We start from the raw sequence: 17,608 nt of genomic DNA on the forward strand, positions 1-17,608 counted from the left end.
ACCGGCAGGCAGCAAAGGTTGATGACACCTTTTCTCAGAATATTAGAACCCAGTGGGGTCATCCCATGAAGCTGATTGCTAGGAGATTCAGGACAGATAAAAGCAAGTACTTCTTCACACAGTGCATAGTCAAACTATGGAATTCACCACCACAAGATGCAGTGATGGCCACCAATTTGGATGGCTTTAAAAGGGGTTGAACAAATTCCTGGAGGAGAAGGCAACTAGTCCTGATGGCTGTATACCACCTCCAGTATCAGAGGCAGCATGCCTCTGTACATCAGTTTCTGGGGAACATAGGTGGGGAAGGTGTTGTCACACTCATGTCCTGCTTGTGGGTAGTTGATTGGCCACTGTGTGAACAGAACGCTGGACTAGATGGACCCTTGGTCTGATGCAGCAGGGCTCTTCTTATGATATTGGGCAAGATCAGCAGTCGAGTCAACATCCACCTTTCTAGATGTTGTCCAACATCTTTTAATCGGGCTCACCTTGGATTGAGTTAGCAGAGACGCTCTTCAGCTTCTGCACAGGTTCTGAATGTGGGCCTTCCACTTTTCTCTGCAGAAGGATCCAAAGCACCAGCTTGCTAAAAATGATACCTTCCTAGGCTGGAAACAGAAAATAGTTTTTAAGAGAGTCAAAGTGCTTTGAAAGCATCTTTGCTTCCTTTGGTGTGCACACAAACACACACACTCACCCTTGGTTCCACTGTTGCTTGCAGGCTGTAGAAGCAACACAGCAACCAGCAAACGTTGTTGGACCAGAGGCAAACATTGGATGAGCACAAGCAGCCCCGCTTTCAAACTGCCTTCAGTCCTTTAGAACAACAATGGGCAAAGACAGCAGTAAGAAAAGAAATCACAGTGGATCCTTCATTAGAGGGAGCCCAGCTTTGCGACTAAAATGACGAGACATGCACACCAGCAAATCAAATGGAGGCCTTTAGTCATCAGTCTTGCCCTTCCTTCCTTCCTTCCTTCCTTCCTTCCTTCCTTCTTCCTTATTTATTTATTTATCTTTTGCCCTTCCCCTTTGCTCCTTGCTTCATGACGGCTGCCTACGTCTTCCAAGAGAAACTTGCATGTTTATCTGTGCATGTTTGTTTATGTGTTTGTTCGTCACCTCGTTAATAAGGTGGATTTTTTCTTTGTGTTTTTGTTTAAGTGGAACTGCTCCGAAGGGTTGGGTTTTTACTTTTTATGACACCATGGTAGGGTTGCCAGATGAAAAAGGGGACAGGGCTCCTGCGCCTTCAGTACTTTATTTAGAAGAGGAAATTTCAGCAGGTGTCACTTGTCACACTGTACCGCACATGGCCCCTACCGAAATTGTTGATATAAAATTGTGGGACATTTCACTTGAATATAGGGTGGCCAGGTGTCCTCTTTTACAGAGGACAATCCTCTATTTGAAGGGCTGCCAGAGGACTGTCTTCTATTTTGGAGGCATCCTCTGTTTGAAGGGCTGTCCAGGCCAAGCCTGATATAAAGAGCAAGAACCATCAGAAGAAAGGGCTGGGCCTTGAAGTTGCCCATCCACAGCACCTGGACAGCAGACTGAGGATGGAGGCACAGAGGGCACCTCATCAGTCTTCCCCACTAGGGCGAGATGTACCATATTTCTATTTAAATCATCATAATTATTTCAAAATTTGCATCGGCACGTATCAATTAGGACATGCAAATCAGCATCCTCTTTTGTCCCGTTTTGGTGATGCATATCCTCTTTTTTGGCAGTTCACAAGCGCTCACCCTAGCTGAAAAGAGTCTTCTCGTGCAAAGCCTTCTTCTTCATGGAAATAATTCTCCCCAAATTGCACTACCAGCCTGCCTATAACCCATCTACACTTGGTCACGGCAAAAGCCTTTGAGCCAGACTTCCTTCCTGCAGGAAAAGGCTTTGTTTGGCTTGGCCCAAGCCCTATCCAGAAAAGGGAAATGCTCTTTTGTGTCAACAGTTCATGCGAGATTCCTGCCTGATGGCCCAGGATCCCAACAACTGATCCCTGGCTTAGCTAAGTCCAATTTCTTTTCTGGATTCACTTTACACAAATGGAATAATCACTATAAGACCACAAAGCAACTATGCAAAGCATGAGTAAGGGCTGCTACAATCCTCGTGGTGTCCTTCTGCCAAATCCCAAGCCCAAGAATGGAAATGCACTTAAAGTCCCTACATTCGCTGGAAACACGTCCACCAAATAACTATTACCCTCCTTGCCAACTCGTATGTTTCCCCATAATCCCACATACGTTAGCTGCCTCTTTTATCGTCGCACTGTACGCCACAGTTATTCACTCTGATCCTGCCTCTAAAAGCAGAAGATCTCAAGAGTTCAACAGAAGGTTGGGCCAGTCACACTCAGCCCAACCTTCCTCTCAAGGTTGTTGTTGTGAGGATGAAATGGAGAGGAGGAGGAAGATTGTGTATGCTGCCTTGGGTTCCCTGCAAGAGGGAAAAAGGCAGGATATAAATGCAATGAATAAATAAATAATAAATAACTAAAAGATGGAATATTAGATCTGGGCAGAACTACACCTCTTCTATCCTCCTATTTTTATTTCTTGTTTTTGGCTGGAACAATGATGAGACTTGCAACATACATCTTAAAGACTAACAAATGTATCGTGGAATGAGCTTTGGTGCGCCAGAGCCTACTTTATCAGATGCCTGGAATGGTTCCAAAGGAGTTGGTATGTAGCAGAGAGAGAGAGAGAGAGATTTCTTTTGTATTGGTTTACAAACGAGGCTAAAAGGTCAAGCAGTGCAAAAAATAGCTTGTAGGAATGTCACAATACCATGCAAAGCACAAATGAATACAGCAGGGACGGGGATCCTGTGACCATCCAGATGTGATTGGACTCTAAGTCCCATAAGCCCCAGCCGGCATGGCCAATGGTCAGTGGTGATGGAGGTTGTAGTCCAACAACATCTGGTTTGCCGCCCCTAGAATACAGCATCCAAGCAAATGAGTGCAAGATCAAATATGGATGTGACCCAATCCAATGAGCCACACAAATAGGCAAAAAGCAAAATCAGGCGTAGGCACACATCAGGCTTGCAGGATCTACTTGTTTTATTATTATTATTAGATCCTCACAATCCAACAACTGGAGCCTGGTACAAAAGACACAGACTTGGAAGTAAAGAATTCTGAGCGCAGAAATGTGCTTTCAGTACCAGAACTGAACAGAGCTTGCCATCCTTCCACATGAAAATCCGCTCTTGGTTACCTGAAAGCTTTCTTCATTTCAGCAACATAATTTGAGGGGGTCTGGGTCATTTTATAGCTATTGTCAAACAACTGGAATCAGAAATCCTTGCCAATCTACTACAAATCACCCAAAGATCTACCAATAGATCCAGATCTACCTTCTGCCCACCTCAAGGGGAACAATTACTATTTGCCCCCTGAAAGTCCTGTTTGCAGTAAATGGTGTCATTCCAATCTTGTTTCTATGTATTTATTACCATTTATATCCCACCTCTCCTCCAAGGAGCTCAAAGCATGGTTCTCTTCCTGCCCCTACCTTTTATCCTCACAACAACCCTGCAAGGGAGGTTAGGCTGAGAGATTGGGACCAACCTAAGGTCACCTAGTGAGCTTCATGGCTGTGTGGAGATTTGAACCTAGGTCACCCTCCTCCTAGTCCAACACTCTAACCCAGCCTTCCCCACCAGGATGCCCTCCAAATGTGTTGGACTGCAACTCCCATCATCCGTGGCCAATGACCATGCTGGGTGGGGTAATGCAAATTGTAGTCCCAAACATCTGGAGGTCGCCCACTTGGGGAAGGCAGCACTACACCATACCGTCTCTCACTCTTCTAAAGCATATGAGAAGGAGCAAAGAGGAAACCTGTCTGGATCTGCTGTTTTTGGTGGCGGTAAGCAATCAAGGTACAAGCTCACAACCAAGTGCATTTTCAAAGTTGGCGCCTTTGATCTTGGCTCTCTCTCCTCTGCCTCAATTGACAATCTCTTTTAGGGCTGCATCTGACTCTGTCAAGGGGACTGTCTGGCTTGGGTGCTCTTGGAATGCTGGAACCAAAGCTTATACCAAGACCTCCCCCTGCTGCCCCCTATGTTTCTCTCCTTCTGGCTTCCCAATCCTCCCTCACAAAACACAGAGCAAAACAGATCTATATTTACTTAAAAGTGGGGCAGGGGCATGGGGAGTAGAGAGAAGGGGGTTGATGGAGCTCTGTGAGCCTAGCATTTGTGTATTTACATCAACAAACCTGTCGATAACTGGTGCATCCTCTTAAGAGGTTGCCAACTATTTTTCCTCAGTGGACTCCTGTGCCTTTAAAAGGTGACTGGTAAGCAGAAACTCTGCCAATGAAGTTTCTCCTAGCACAGAGGTGCAGCAATGGGAGACTCTTGAAGCGCTGCTGATGTCTGCCTGTCACCCAGCTGTTAAAAATACAGGAGTCCTGCTGGCAAAAAGTCGGCAAACTTCCTCCGCTTGGGCTAATTTAGATCACATATGTGTCAGGAGGAGCAGTGGGATTTCGAATGAGTCTAGCTTGCTATTTGTGGAATTACTCAGAAAAGTGATGGTGGCTGGCCAACACAATCCTCAACGGTATACTACAGCGGACAGATCACTTTTCCAAGACCTGTTTCAGATTATATAAGGGCGCAGTCCTATGCAGGTTTGGACAGAAAAAAAACTCTTACAACTCCCAGCATTCCCCAGCCAGTTTAGCTGGCTGGGAAGCGCTGGGAATTGTAGGACTTTTTCCTGTCTTAACTTGCATAGGATTGCACCTGAAGACACTTGAGACTGTGTATAAGAATGGTTGGTGTACTTTCACACCATCCACAGAATATTTGGCACCCTAATTACTAGAACATTCTGAAACTGAAGCAGAGGTTTAGTGTGCACATTGACCAAGATGCCTCAATGACCAGAAACGTCTGAAAAGCACATTGACCAAGATGCCCCAATGACCAGAAACGTCTGAAAATGAGATAATTCTGGCATAAATGGTCAAAGGAGAATACATTACATTTTCTTCAGTATAGACTCTGCTCATGCTTACTCCTAAGTAGACATGCAGAGGCTTGGTATTTTGGATGCTGAGTGATTCAGTGCTGTGTCCTGCGTTGATATAGAGCGGCTTTTTGCTTACTTCTGAGTAGGCGTAACATCAGTAAGCATCACATTTTGGTCCCACCCACAGAGAGCATATGGCCCCAGAGACCTTTCCCAGATTAGAATGCAGCCCTTGGAGTGAAAAAGGTTCTCCACCCCTGGGATAGAGGTTTTTGCTCCGATACAGGGCAAGCTGAGCTGCACAAGGGACTGTAGGCTTTCCATTTCCCCACTGCACCCTTGAATCAACCTCAAGTGTTGGGGGCAGGGGATTAACAATGCGGAACATGCAGCTGCCAACTTAATTTTCCTTGTACATGGGCATACACTTTCTGAGCAGGCCCCATTTTGTGTTCGTGCAACCGAATAATTTCCCCTGGCCTAGGGTGGCCAGGTTTCCTCTTTTACAGGGGACAGTCCTCTATTCTAAGGGCTGCCAGAGGAGGACTGTCCACTATTTTGAAGGTGTTCTCTGTCTGAAGGGCTGTCTGGTCCAGGTGTGGTATAAACTTAAAAGTTACGCCCAGATGAAGACCCGGGCCTTTTTTTAGAGCCAGGCCTCAGCTGGGTCCCTCCCGCTCCCAGCGTACGGCTGTGGGGCAGGCGGCTGGAAGAGCCTGAGATGTTGTTGTGAGCAGGGTGGGTGCTGCTGCTGCTACAGCAGCTGCTCTCCCCAAAGCTCCAGGCATGGGGCAGGAAGAACGGTGAATTCCCCGCTCCCCTGGCCTGGGAGGCTGCCTGGGCAAGGCAGCCTCGCCTGGCAAAGGGTTAATTTGCCCTGCCTTGCAGCCCACCTTCTTTCGCTTGGAGAGGGAGAGATGGAAGAGCTGCCACCACGCCTGCGCCTGAGACTGTCGCCATCCGGTCTCAGGGAAGGGCGGGAGCACGTGGGCCGGGCTAAGTGGCTTGCTGGAGACGCTGATCATGATAATCAACCATGTGCCCCCAGCAAGCCCTGCCAGAGCAGCGGCGGCAACCCAGCACACAGCCCCCACAACACGTCCAAGAACACGCTGGCCGTCAGACTCAGCTCAGTCGAGGCGGTGCGGTGCGGTGCAGTGCGGTGGGGCAGAGAGAAGGAGGAAGTCTATATGAGTGAAAAATAAATGATACCTTAAAAATTAAATTAAAAGGATAAGAAATACCTGGGAATAAACCCCACTGAATCTATATGCTTCCTTCTGAGAAGACATGTATGTGGATATTGGGAGCCCCAGTGCAGGCCGCCTTGCCTCTGCACAGCTCTGGGCAGGAACCGCAGAACTTCTCTCGCCCAGCCTTTCCCAACCTTGTGCCCTCCAGATGTGTTGGACTGCAAATCCTATCATCCCCCCTCCCACCCAGCCTAGCCGCTAGGCTGCCTGGAACCAATGGCAGTTGCCCTCCAGCAAATCTGGAGGGCGCCAGGTTGGGGAAGGGCGGCTGCAGCCTGCTGCGTTTCTTCTTGTCTGTAGTGCGTGTTACCAGCAACCCTAATGGTTTTTAAATACATTTGTTAAGAAAAGCAGCTTTTATCTTGTTCTCCCTCTCCACACACACACAGACACGCACTCCTTCCATATATTTGCTTTGCACTTACTTGAGAGTAAGCCCCCATACCTGAGAGTAAGCCCCATTTATTCTATCCATATGATAGGGTTACTATTTTATCTGAGCTAGAAAAAACTATATCGTCACGGTTGTCCATATATTATGTATTATTTATATAATTAATTGATTGGATGTATAGTCTACTTCATCCCAAAGGCTCAGGGCTGGTAACAATATGCTAATCAATCTACTTTATCTTTCCCTGTTGCTGGTCACCAAAAGAGTTTGAATAAAACATGTCTTCAGCTGCTTCCAGAAGATGCACAGACTTTGGTGTTTATAATATATGTGGTACTTTACAGAGAATCATAAGCAAAAAAGTCAGGACTCTGTCCCTAGAAGCTTAGAATCTAGATTTGAAATTAATTTGTAATCTAAAGTTACATAGCTGTTTGAAACTTAATTTTTGATTATGCAAGCTATTATTATCATCATTATTAAGTTCTTCTTTTTCCTTACACCATTTAGATATAATATGCCTTAAGGAAGTAAGGGTGTGGAGATCTGAATGGCTTAGACCCTTGTCCCCCTCTTGAACATATGCTCCCATTGTTTTATACCTCTTGTTAAAAACACACACATAAAGCTGATTTACATACCCTTAACTGAGGTTTGTTTATGGTGGGGGGCCTCATTACTGCATCACCCTTAAAACTCCTGATGTTTAAACTTGTTCTTGGCAGTTCTCCAAACTATACCCCAGTACCAGCAGCCAGAGCCAGCTAAAGCACCATCCTATCCCACTCCCACAATCCCAGGGCAGGAAAGGAGAACTGGGCCACACCAGCTCCCTCAGTAAGTGTGTTTAGGATAGGTGCCTTTTTGTGCTTTACAATGGGGGGTGGGGTGGATAAATGTTATGGAAAAGTTTCTTTCACATTTTGATGAACATGAAAAAGAGGGAGGCAGATGGGTGATGCAAATGAGAAGCAAGATGAGATGTCTTGTTCAGCTATTGAATTATTAATATTCATTGTAAGAGTTGGCTTGTGCCAGTTTTAGGATTTATCACACAGCCCTATGTGTGTTTACTCAGAAGGCAGCCCCAGTATGTTCACTTGCCAACTGGGCTTTCTCCCAGGTAAGTGTGCATAGGACTGCAGCCTTAGCTGTCTTCCCAAGATCTCTATAAATTTAATTCTAAATAAACACCCATTGGATTGCACTGTTAATTCTTGAACATTAATTTCTACATTAAGCGGAATTGCCAAATGCAACCTGCTCTGTCAGCTGCCATTTTTGGTACAAGGTTGGCATGTACCTGGGCAAACAAACCCGGGTGAAGGGAAGGGAAACAGAAACAAATCAGTTGCTGGGAGGAGAGAAGGAAGGTGTGCCTATGTATGTGTGTTTCAATCCAGCTGACTGTGTGGATGTTTCTGATGCAGGATGGGAGAGATATAATGAAGGTGCTTAGAAAAGCCTAATGGGTAATGTTGGGGGGCTAAGGGAGTATGCAAGGGGGCTGTTTAAATGAGAAGGGATCTGTCCATGAGGGCTGAGTTGAGAGGGTGAAGTTTCCATAGAGTATCATATTTTGAAAACCTAAAATGTTTGTGTTTGAGCGAGCGAGTAAGTGGGTGAAAAAGATTAACACCCCTGCATGTGTTCTCAGACATCCAACTGAAATACCCCTGCCTTACTCTCAGCTGCACTGTTTTTGGATCCCAGTTGAAGGCGGTATATCTTACAAGGTTGTACAATCTTAGAAGGGGGTGTGGCTGTGAGGGGGCGTGGCTGTGACTGACACATAGGGACCCTGCACTTCTGAATTTGCCGCTACACTGCTGCTTGAAGCCGCCCATCCACAGTACCCAGACAGCAGGCTGAGCAAGGCACGCAGGTCACCTGGTCACAGTCTTCCTCACTAGGGTGAGACATACTGTATTTCTATTTAAATTATAGTCATTATTTCTAAATTTACATCTATACATCTACATTAGCTTATGCAAATCAGTCTTCACTTTTTGGGGTGATGCATGTCCTCTCTTTTGGTGATTCACAAATGGCCACCCTACTGACCCATTGCTTCCCCAGGCCTGTAATTCAGCCTGACTGTTCGTTTCTTTCCTTGCCTCTCATGGCTTCTGAAATACCCCTGTAGTTGTTGCAGAGATGAAATGAGAACCATTCTCAGACATTCATCCCAACATGGAAAAATATACATAAGGTGTTGTATTTCTTCACGTGAGCCCCTGTATATCCTATATGGTGTATATGCTGTGGAGTAAGGGGGGGGGGATGTGGGAGAGAAAGTCTCTGTGTTTTCTCAGAATAAACCACCTAAACCGCGCACTATTTGACTTCTGACAACTCATGAAGTGGCAACACTCCTTTTGAAGAGCTAACAGATTGAAATGCCATGTCCCCCCCATCCCTTTTATCAATCAATAGATATGAATCAGCCATCTGGCGCGGCGTTTCAACTGGCAAGCTGTGCCACATATTTCACAAGGAGCTATAGCTCACTTACAGAGAAATTTGGGTGGCCATCTTGAATACATCAACTAAGTAGAGGTCTCCAGCTAGGACTGTTGGTATCTAACCTAGACAGTGCTACAAACTGACCAGGAAAACAAAATCATCCTGGCTAGGGTTGTTCTTGTTTGCTTTGGGGCCAATTATCAGAAAAGCAAAGGGGCCCTCTACACCTATAAGCAGCTTTTGGATGGGGTTCCTCTCCCAGCCTCACCAACATATATATATATGTATATGTATGTGTGTGTGTGTGTGTGTGAGAGAGAGTGAGAGTGAGAGACTAACAACAGAGTATTCAAATATATTTATTTAAGCTAAATGTTTCAGCTTCTGCCCTCATCAGTAGCTGTGCTGTTAAATGGATATCAGGAGTGGCAGTTTGGAATGCCTGAAGATGAAAGTTCCTCAGGAGAAAAACCCCAGAGGTATGAGTGGTATAATGCCTACAAATTGTCTTCCAGATTAAGGCCATTTGGACTAAGAGTTCTCAGTCTCCAGATCCAGAAATTTTCCCTTTTGTCAAGCATGTCACTGTCTTTTGTATTACATACACACATACCCCTTTCCTCCATGGGGTTCAAGGCAAGGAGGCATACATGGCCTTCTCTCCCCCTCCCTCATTTTGTCCTCACAACAACCTGTAGGGTAGGTTAATGCTGAGAAGGAGTAACTGGCCCAAGGTCACCCAGTGAGCTTATGGGCTGAATGGGGATCGGAACCAAATTCTTCCCCATCGTAGTCCAGCACTCTAACCCTTCTCCTGCCAAGACTCTGCCCCCCAAAACCATTGAACTCTGGTTTCACCACCAGGCCTGGCCCAGCAGATAGCAGAATTTTAAAAGTTATTATTTCAAGAATGAGCTACCCTAATTCTGGAACTCAGCTAGGATGGCCAAATGCAAAAGAGGACAGGGCTCCTGCACCTTCAATAGTTGTGTAGAAGAGGCAATATCAGCATGCGTAGCTCCTCATACAAACCACATCTGCTGACATTCCCTCTTCTATATAACTTCTAAAGGTGAACGAGCCCTACGTCTTCTTTTGCATCTGGCCACCCTAAGTAACTCAACTCAGTGGCATATCTTCCATTTAAGATGGACTTCCCCAACCTGGCACCCTTCAGGCTACAAATCCCATCATCCCCAGTCATCAGGCTGGCTGGGGACAGTGGGAGTTGTAGCCCAACACATCAGGGGAGAGGGCACCAGGTTGGGGAAGGCTGATTAAAGGCATTTCTAACCTGAAATTAAATAACACACATACCTACCACCTTTGCTTTTCCCACCTGGATCTTTCTTTGATACCTATCTCCTAAATGAGATGATAATAAGCTCACATGTCACCTCCTTCTGAAGCAGGGGCTCAGGTGATACAAGCCTAGAGAGAGAAGGCAACAGGGTGAAGGTACAAAGGGAGCAGGCGCTGCACCTGCGAGTGATGGAGGAAATGTGGTTTGCCTTTTGATCTGATAAGCACCCCTATTGCAGGTGCTGAGTTGGGGGAGCGAAAGTGAGTTACAAGGGTTGGGGTTTTTGCACTTTCTCCTCCATTTAACTGCTTCCTGCTTCAGCTCTTTTCTTTAACCCTTACAGCACCACAAGGACAAGGATTTAAGCTTGCAGCCCGTGGTATGCTGTTGGAATTCGATACACAAGAAGAGCCCCGCTGAATGAGACCATGAGTCTATCTCTACCCAGCCAGATGTTTTCACAAAGCCCCCACAAACAGGGTATAAAGGCAACAGCCCTTCCCTATGGGTTGTCCCCAGCATCCGGTATTATTTAGAGATATACTGTCTCCGAACATGGAAGTTTAATTTAGCATAGAAGTATCCTTCAGGATTTTGTCTGCCCTTTGATTAAAGCTGCCTGTGCCAGCTTTCTCTAACTGTAGTGCCCTCTAGACATGTTGGATTACAACTCCCAGCATCCCTGAACAGCACAGCTGTGTTGGCTGGTGATGATGGATGTTGTGGTCCAACACATCTGGGGGGCACCAGGGTGGGGGGAGGCTGATCCAAGTGAATGGTCATCACCACATCTTCTTGTAGCAAGAGAATTCCACATCAGCTAATGATGTATCTCATGAGGAAATACTTGATTTGCATTTCTTCTGAATCTGCTGCCAATAAACACATGAATAAGAAAACTTTATCTCTCTCTTCACTTTCTCCCTACCATTCATAATTTTGTCTCCTCCTCTCTCAAGGTAGCCATGTGTTCTACTTTGTAGAGGACAGTCCTCCATTTGAAGGGCTGTCCAGTCCAAGCCCGGTTCAAGAAGAACCATAAGAAGAAAGAGCTGGGAAGGGCCTTGAAGTTGCCCATCAGCAGGCTGAGCAACAGGTACACAGACCAGCTGATCACAGTCTTCACCACTATGGTGTGTTACAGAAGAGTTCAGACATGCTCACTCTCTGTATACATAAAGCTGCACTTCATATTTTCATGGACATTACCTTGACAACTTGGCTCAAGAATACATTTCATTGCTAAAGAATCAGCAGAGCCACAAGTGTGCAAGGCTACCAGAACCAAGAACATCCTGCCTTGCATGGTTGCAGGTGGAGCAAGGGTAATTTTGTACGTGCTTCTTCCTTTGATTAGATTCAAGGGAGTTCCTCCCAAAGCCCTATGGAAACACGCAAATGCGTACCTGACTGCCAGGTCACTGACCAGCCAGCTAATGCATGAGCATACCTGTGAATTAGCCAACTGGCAGGAAATGTGGCCCACTTCTGAAGCATTCCTACCCACAAGACAAATCAGCCAGTTTATATAGCGAGCTTTTCTACAGGAGACATTGATTGTGCACTCATGATTCCTTACTCACGGTTTGTTTACAGGTTGCTTAGATGATGCGTGATCCTCTAGTCTTGCTTCTGTTTTTTAAGAGCACTTTCCTGTTTGTTTGTTTTAGAGTGGAGAAAATGGGGTATTATTTCTGAAAGCCAAAAAAAAAAAAGTATTTTCCTACTTGTGTAATTGTGATATTCTGCTATAGAACAGTGCCAACTAGAGGTTATGAAGCAGAAAAGCAGGAAAGGAAAAGCTCCTTGTGTTGAGCTCCGATTTGAATTCTGCGACAAAACCGAAAGTAGATACAGTGATTAACAGCCTCCATGTGAGCACCTGGTGATATCATTTGTTTTGCATACTGGTAGCTAATTATCTTCCACTGTAGAGCTTCTGCAGTGTATAGCTAGTTCCTCTTAACTCAGTCAAGAAGCAAGGAACTTCCCTGAAATTTCCTGTCATTCCCCAGAATAAAGCTATTGTTCCTTTTGTTCTTACCCATGCTGAGTACAGCCCCAGAGGTTTTCACTCAGCTCCAAGATCAACCCGGGTTCACTTGGTCTCCAAGATGGTTCCTCGTGAATGTTTACTAGCACAATCCCTCACTCCACTCTGGTGCCTAGCCCATGTTTCTAGGGCCAGAGTTCCCCATTGTTTGCTTCAAACCACCTTGTTTGCCTAGAGATCTGTTTGCCTTGGATAGCCAGGGAGAAAAGCTTTACTTGATGAAGCTTTTGCTAGAATGTCCATTGAGTCCAAAGCTGAGTTCCACGGAAAACGCAGCACAAGCTGTGAGCTCCCTCCTTCCATTTTTGGTGCCTTGCAGGGGACTGCAACCTACGTATGGGTTGCCATCTTTGAGTCCAAAGATAGTGGCCAAGCAGGGAATCTAGAGCAATGGAAAGCTGCTATCAGAGGTCTCAAACTGAGTGCAACCAGGTTAGCCAACTTTAAAAAACCTTTGGGGGTAATTTTCTAGCTAGTCCTCTTCGTTGCCCTCTTTCCCTCCAGTCTCCTCGCCTCTCTCCGTGTTTGTTGGGGTGAAGAACCACAGGGGTGAAGAACCACAGGCCAGCAGGGCAAATCCCACCCACCTGGAGTCCCAGTCTGGTCTTCTGGTGTTCCCCAGAAAGCCACCCCCCTTCCCCTGACCCCATCCCCTTTCCCCTGACTTCTGATCATTTAGTGGTTTCCCAGATTTTGCGTGAAATTTTTCCTGCATTCTAAAAGGTTGTGCTTCTCCTAAGGCTTCGTTACTGGCAGGAAGAGCATTAAGCTAAATTATGCCGGCATTTTTGGTATTTTGGCCCTCACCTTTTTGTCTTTTTGTGTTGCCTATGTCATCCATTGGCTCTCCCTGGACAATGTGGCACTCAGTAGTGCTTAAGCAGCTTTTGCCCCATTTTTTATTTCCTATTCCAACAGAAAGCTGGGAAGCCTGTGGGTAGCCTGGCCCACTGTTTTTTCCAAGTGCCTATAATCAATCAGTAAGTGAAATTATTTGGGTTCCCTTTACTGTGAAGCGGGTAAACAGAATCATAGAGTTAGAAGGGACCTGGAAGATCATCTGGCCCAACCCCTTTCCCAGTGCAGACTCTGCAGTGCAGGATGAAGCTGCAACATACCTGCTAGATCAGGGGTGGGCAGAAGGTAGCTCTCCAGAAGTTTTGGACTTCAACTCCCAGCATTCCTGACAATTGGCCATGCTGCCAGGGGCTTCTGGGAGTTAAAGTCCAAAACATCTGGAGAGCTACCTTCTGCGCACCCCTGTGCTAGATGATGACTAGCCAGCCTCTGCTTAAATCCCTCCAGTGAAGGAGATCTCACCACCTCTCGAAGCAGTCTGTTCTACAGTTGAACACCTCTCACTGTTAGGAAGTTTCTCCCAATGTTAGATCTGCTGAAATCCCTGAAACTTCCAGCCACTGGTACTAGTCTTGTCCTCTTGGGCAACAAAGAACAAGTCTGTTTCATCTTCTGCATGACAGCCCTTCAGATATTTGAAGACTACTATCACATCTCTGCCTGATCTTCTTTTTTCCAGGTTAAACTCTGCCTGATCGTTTTCCAGCTCTTTCAGCTCTTCCTCATGGGACTTAGAACATCTCTACACCAGCCTAAAATCCCGCATTTAAAATGAGGCTTTCTGCTTCTGTTTTAAATGCAGGATAACAATTGACTCCCTTTACACATGCTTCCTTTCCCCCCTGCTTTTCCCCCTTATCTGAGTCTTCCATATATTTCATTATACAGCCACTAGATGGCGCTATGGTCTAGCTCCTTTTATTGCGGCTTTTCCTTTTTCATGAGGGGACTCAAGCGGAACTCAAACGCTGTAATTTGATAGCTCATTATCTCCAATCTTTTTACAAATGGAATAAAGGTCATTTAGTGCGGGACACGCCCTGGAGGTTGACAACATCATCTAAAGGACCTGCAAACCTCTGTCAGTATCCAATCTCAATAGCAGGACAAAAGCTCCGTGTGAAGAAGCCCTTTGTTTCTAGCCCCTTCACCATCCTGGTTGCTCTTCACTGGACATACTCTAATTTGTCAATTTCCTTCTTGAAGTGTGGTGCCCAGGAGTGGACACAGTACTCCAAATGGGTGGTGTTGACATTAGGGATGGTTGAATCTGTCAGTTTCATTTTATCCCACATTCAGATTATTTAAATCTCAATTTTTCTCTCCCTTGAAAATGAAGAACTCTGTGAATGTTAGGAAATTCTTATAAAAAAGGAACTGAAATGAAATCTTCACACACCTGCCCCAGCCAAATTCAACAGGCACAGCCAGCACAGAGAAGACCATGGTATACCTGCTTGCCATATAGCTATTGCCTGTCAGAGAAAAAGAGGTGGCAAACCTAATTCAGCACACAAGGACCCAACTTGTGGGGAACTTCTTTAAGCCTGAGGACCAAATTCCATTCTGGAGCAGCTCTTGGGGGCCCACATTCCAGTAGTGGGCAGGCTGAAGGCAAAGGGGACAGGGCCAAAGGCAAAAGGGGTGGTGACAAAAATACCAAGATATTGTGGCTTAAAGCTCTTACTCCCGGTTATCTAAGCCTTAGGAGAGGCATGTCAACCTTTTAGAATAGGGGAAAATGTGCACAAAAGCTGGGAAAATACCAAACCACCAGTGGTCGGGGGGAAGGGGGCATGCCCCTGCAGGATTCCAGATTGGGGCCGTGGGCCTGAGGTTACCCACCCCTTCCCTGCAGGACTCCCTCCATCTGCCCAGACACTGCCTTGCACAATGCACAAGATTTTGTGGGTCGTTTTATATATGTGTGTGTGGGGGGGGGGGTCATTGAAAGTGCTTTGAGAAATTGCTATGAAGAAGGCACATGGAAAGCAGAAGTACAAACCCAGACAAGGAGGAAGGGAAAGTGGTTTAGAAGAAACACATTCAGAATACTCCAGGCCCCTACACCCTGGAGTGGAGAGCACTTTTGCATTGGTGAAGGCTGGGGGTGGAAGAGGTGATGGGGAAAAATACTGCTGCTGATATTGCCAACTGACCTGCAGAAAGAAAGAAGAAATTGGACCCGGCATGCTCCTATGCCTTTAAACACAGCTAGATCTGCGGACAAGAGCCAATCATACATGATTTCAACCAGTCACTGCTGCTGTGCATTTAAGAGTGGCTAGAAAAGTTGGCAACCTCAATCCAAAGCAACCACTTCGCAAGGTGACAGGATAAGGCCAGGCCTGGTACTGTTCACCAATCAGTGCACCAATGCAAAAAACAAGAGATGCCTTTTCCCCAAGCATAACTAAAACTCCAGAAGTCTGGTTTGCTGCGGCCTTCACACTCAACACCGTGGGAAATGGTTTCCCCTGCCCCCTTTCTGGTGTGGCGTGGGGAGGAGCAGTTTTTAACACTGTGTGTGTGTGTGTGTGTGTGTGTGTGTGTATAGAAAATTAGGCCATTCAATCCAAGCCGCATCCCCCCCTCCCTGCTGTCTCTCTGTTTAGTTTGCTGAAGAACCCCGCTGCCCCTCAGCACATTTTATTTATTTATTTTTAGCACAGAGGACCAGGGCTTCCTGCCACCAATCCCTAGGTGAAATCCTAACAGAGCCCCCTTGGGGTGTGAGGGGAGCATCTGTAAACTTTTGTCTATTTCCCGAAGCCTGACAGGCCTTCCCAATAGGGCACATTTCATTCCTTTCCTTTAGCAGCTGTTCCTCATTCACTCTCTCTGCTGCTGCCACCGCCCCCATATCCAGTTTTCCTGTTTTGCTGGAATATTTGAATCTCCCCTCCAGGGGCTGGGATGAAGGAGAGGGGCAAACAGCTGCACATGTCTCTCCTTGCCTTGTCCCCCCCCTTCTTTTTTTTGCTCTTTGGAGCAGCTATAAATAGCTTCAGGCAGATGGAGGGAAAAAATCGTGGAGTGTGGCTGGGGTTAATCGTCAGAAAATGGAGATCAGCTGCTGCTGCCACTATAGCTGCTTCAGAGCCAAGCTGTGACTTGGCAGTGGGTGAGAGAGAGGGGGAGAAAGATGCTGGGCAAGTGGTTCCTTGCACACCAGCTTTCCGAGGAGCATATTGTTAGAGAAAATACCAGATTATTATTCCCCCAACCCCAGGAGGCGAAAAGAAATAACTAGGAGGTGATAACATCAGCTGGAAACTTCTCAGCTATGAGCTAAGTGGGAAACACAGAGCTGCCATCTTTCTTTCCTTTTTCCCCTCCAGCAAAGCTCCTGTGCCCTTAAGGCCACACTGCAATCGCTATGCCCTTGGGAGTCAGAACATCGGTAATGGGCTTATATTGAGTCAAACCACTGGGCTATCAAGCCTGGTATTGTCTGCACTGGCTGGCTGGGGCTCTCTGGGGTTTCAGGCAGCTTTTCTAGCCCTACCAGGAGATCCGGAGGATTGAACCAGGGACCCTCTGCATGCAAAGCAGAGCTCTTCCACTGAGCTGTAGTCCCTCCTGTTAAGACAGGGATGTGGTGGAACCTCTTTCAGCCCAAGGACTGAATTCATTTTTGGAGACGCAATCAGGGGCTGCATCCCAGTGGTGGGCAGGGCCCAAGGTGAAGGGAGTGGGGCCAAAAATGCAATAAACACCAGGATGTTGTAGCTTAGAGCTGTTACTGGCAGTAACTAAGCCTTAGCTGAGGCATTTCAACCTTTTAGAAAGAGGAAAGATCTGCACAAAAGCAGGGAAGCCACCCAATGACCAGTGGTTGGGGAAAATGGAGTGCGGCTACTGGAAGGGGTATGGCTTTCTGGGAAACCCCAGAGGGCCAGATTGGAACCTCAGGAGGGCTGGATTTGGCCTGTGTAGCCTGAGGTTCCACATCCCTGTGTTAAGATAATCTCCACCCCACACATTTGCTCGCTTTCTTGAGAAAATGATAAAAATAACGTGGGGTGGTTATGATTTTAAGAGAGTGTGGAAATGGCTCTCACTTTGTCCACTGCCAGCATATGACCCTGAACAGTTTACCTTTTTTTATTTATTGCATTTGTATCCCGCCTTTTTTCCTCTTGCAAGGAACCCAAGGCAGCTTACATTCTCCTCCTCCTCTCCATTTTATCCTCACAACAAAAACCCTGTGAGGTAGGTTGGGCTGAGTCTGTGACTGGCCCAAAGTCACCCAGTGAGCTTCCATGGCTGAGTG

At 46.4% G+C, this 17,608-nt stretch overlaps 1 long non-coding RNA gene across 1 annotated transcript; it reads left to right on the forward strand.

The window, feature by feature from the left end:
* Positions 1–4,206: 4,206 nt before the first annotated feature.
* LOC146353462 (uncharacterized) lies at positions 4,207–11,499 on the forward strand. The gene is made up of 3 exons (XR_014788070.1): positions 4,207–8,566; positions 9,500–9,597; positions 10,765–11,499. It is a non-coding gene; the product is annotated as an uncharacterized LOC146353462 (long non-coding RNA).
* The last annotated feature ends 6,109 nt before the right edge of the window (positions 11,500–17,608 follow it).

Source organism: Heloderma suspectum, chromosome 2, assembly GCF_057233095.1.
Source record: "Heloderma suspectum isolate Gila_16-S chromosome 2, 16-S_ref, whole genome shotgun sequence".
Taxonomy (NCBI): Eukaryota; Metazoa; Chordata; class Lepidosauria; order Squamata; family Helodermatidae; genus Heloderma; species Heloderma suspectum.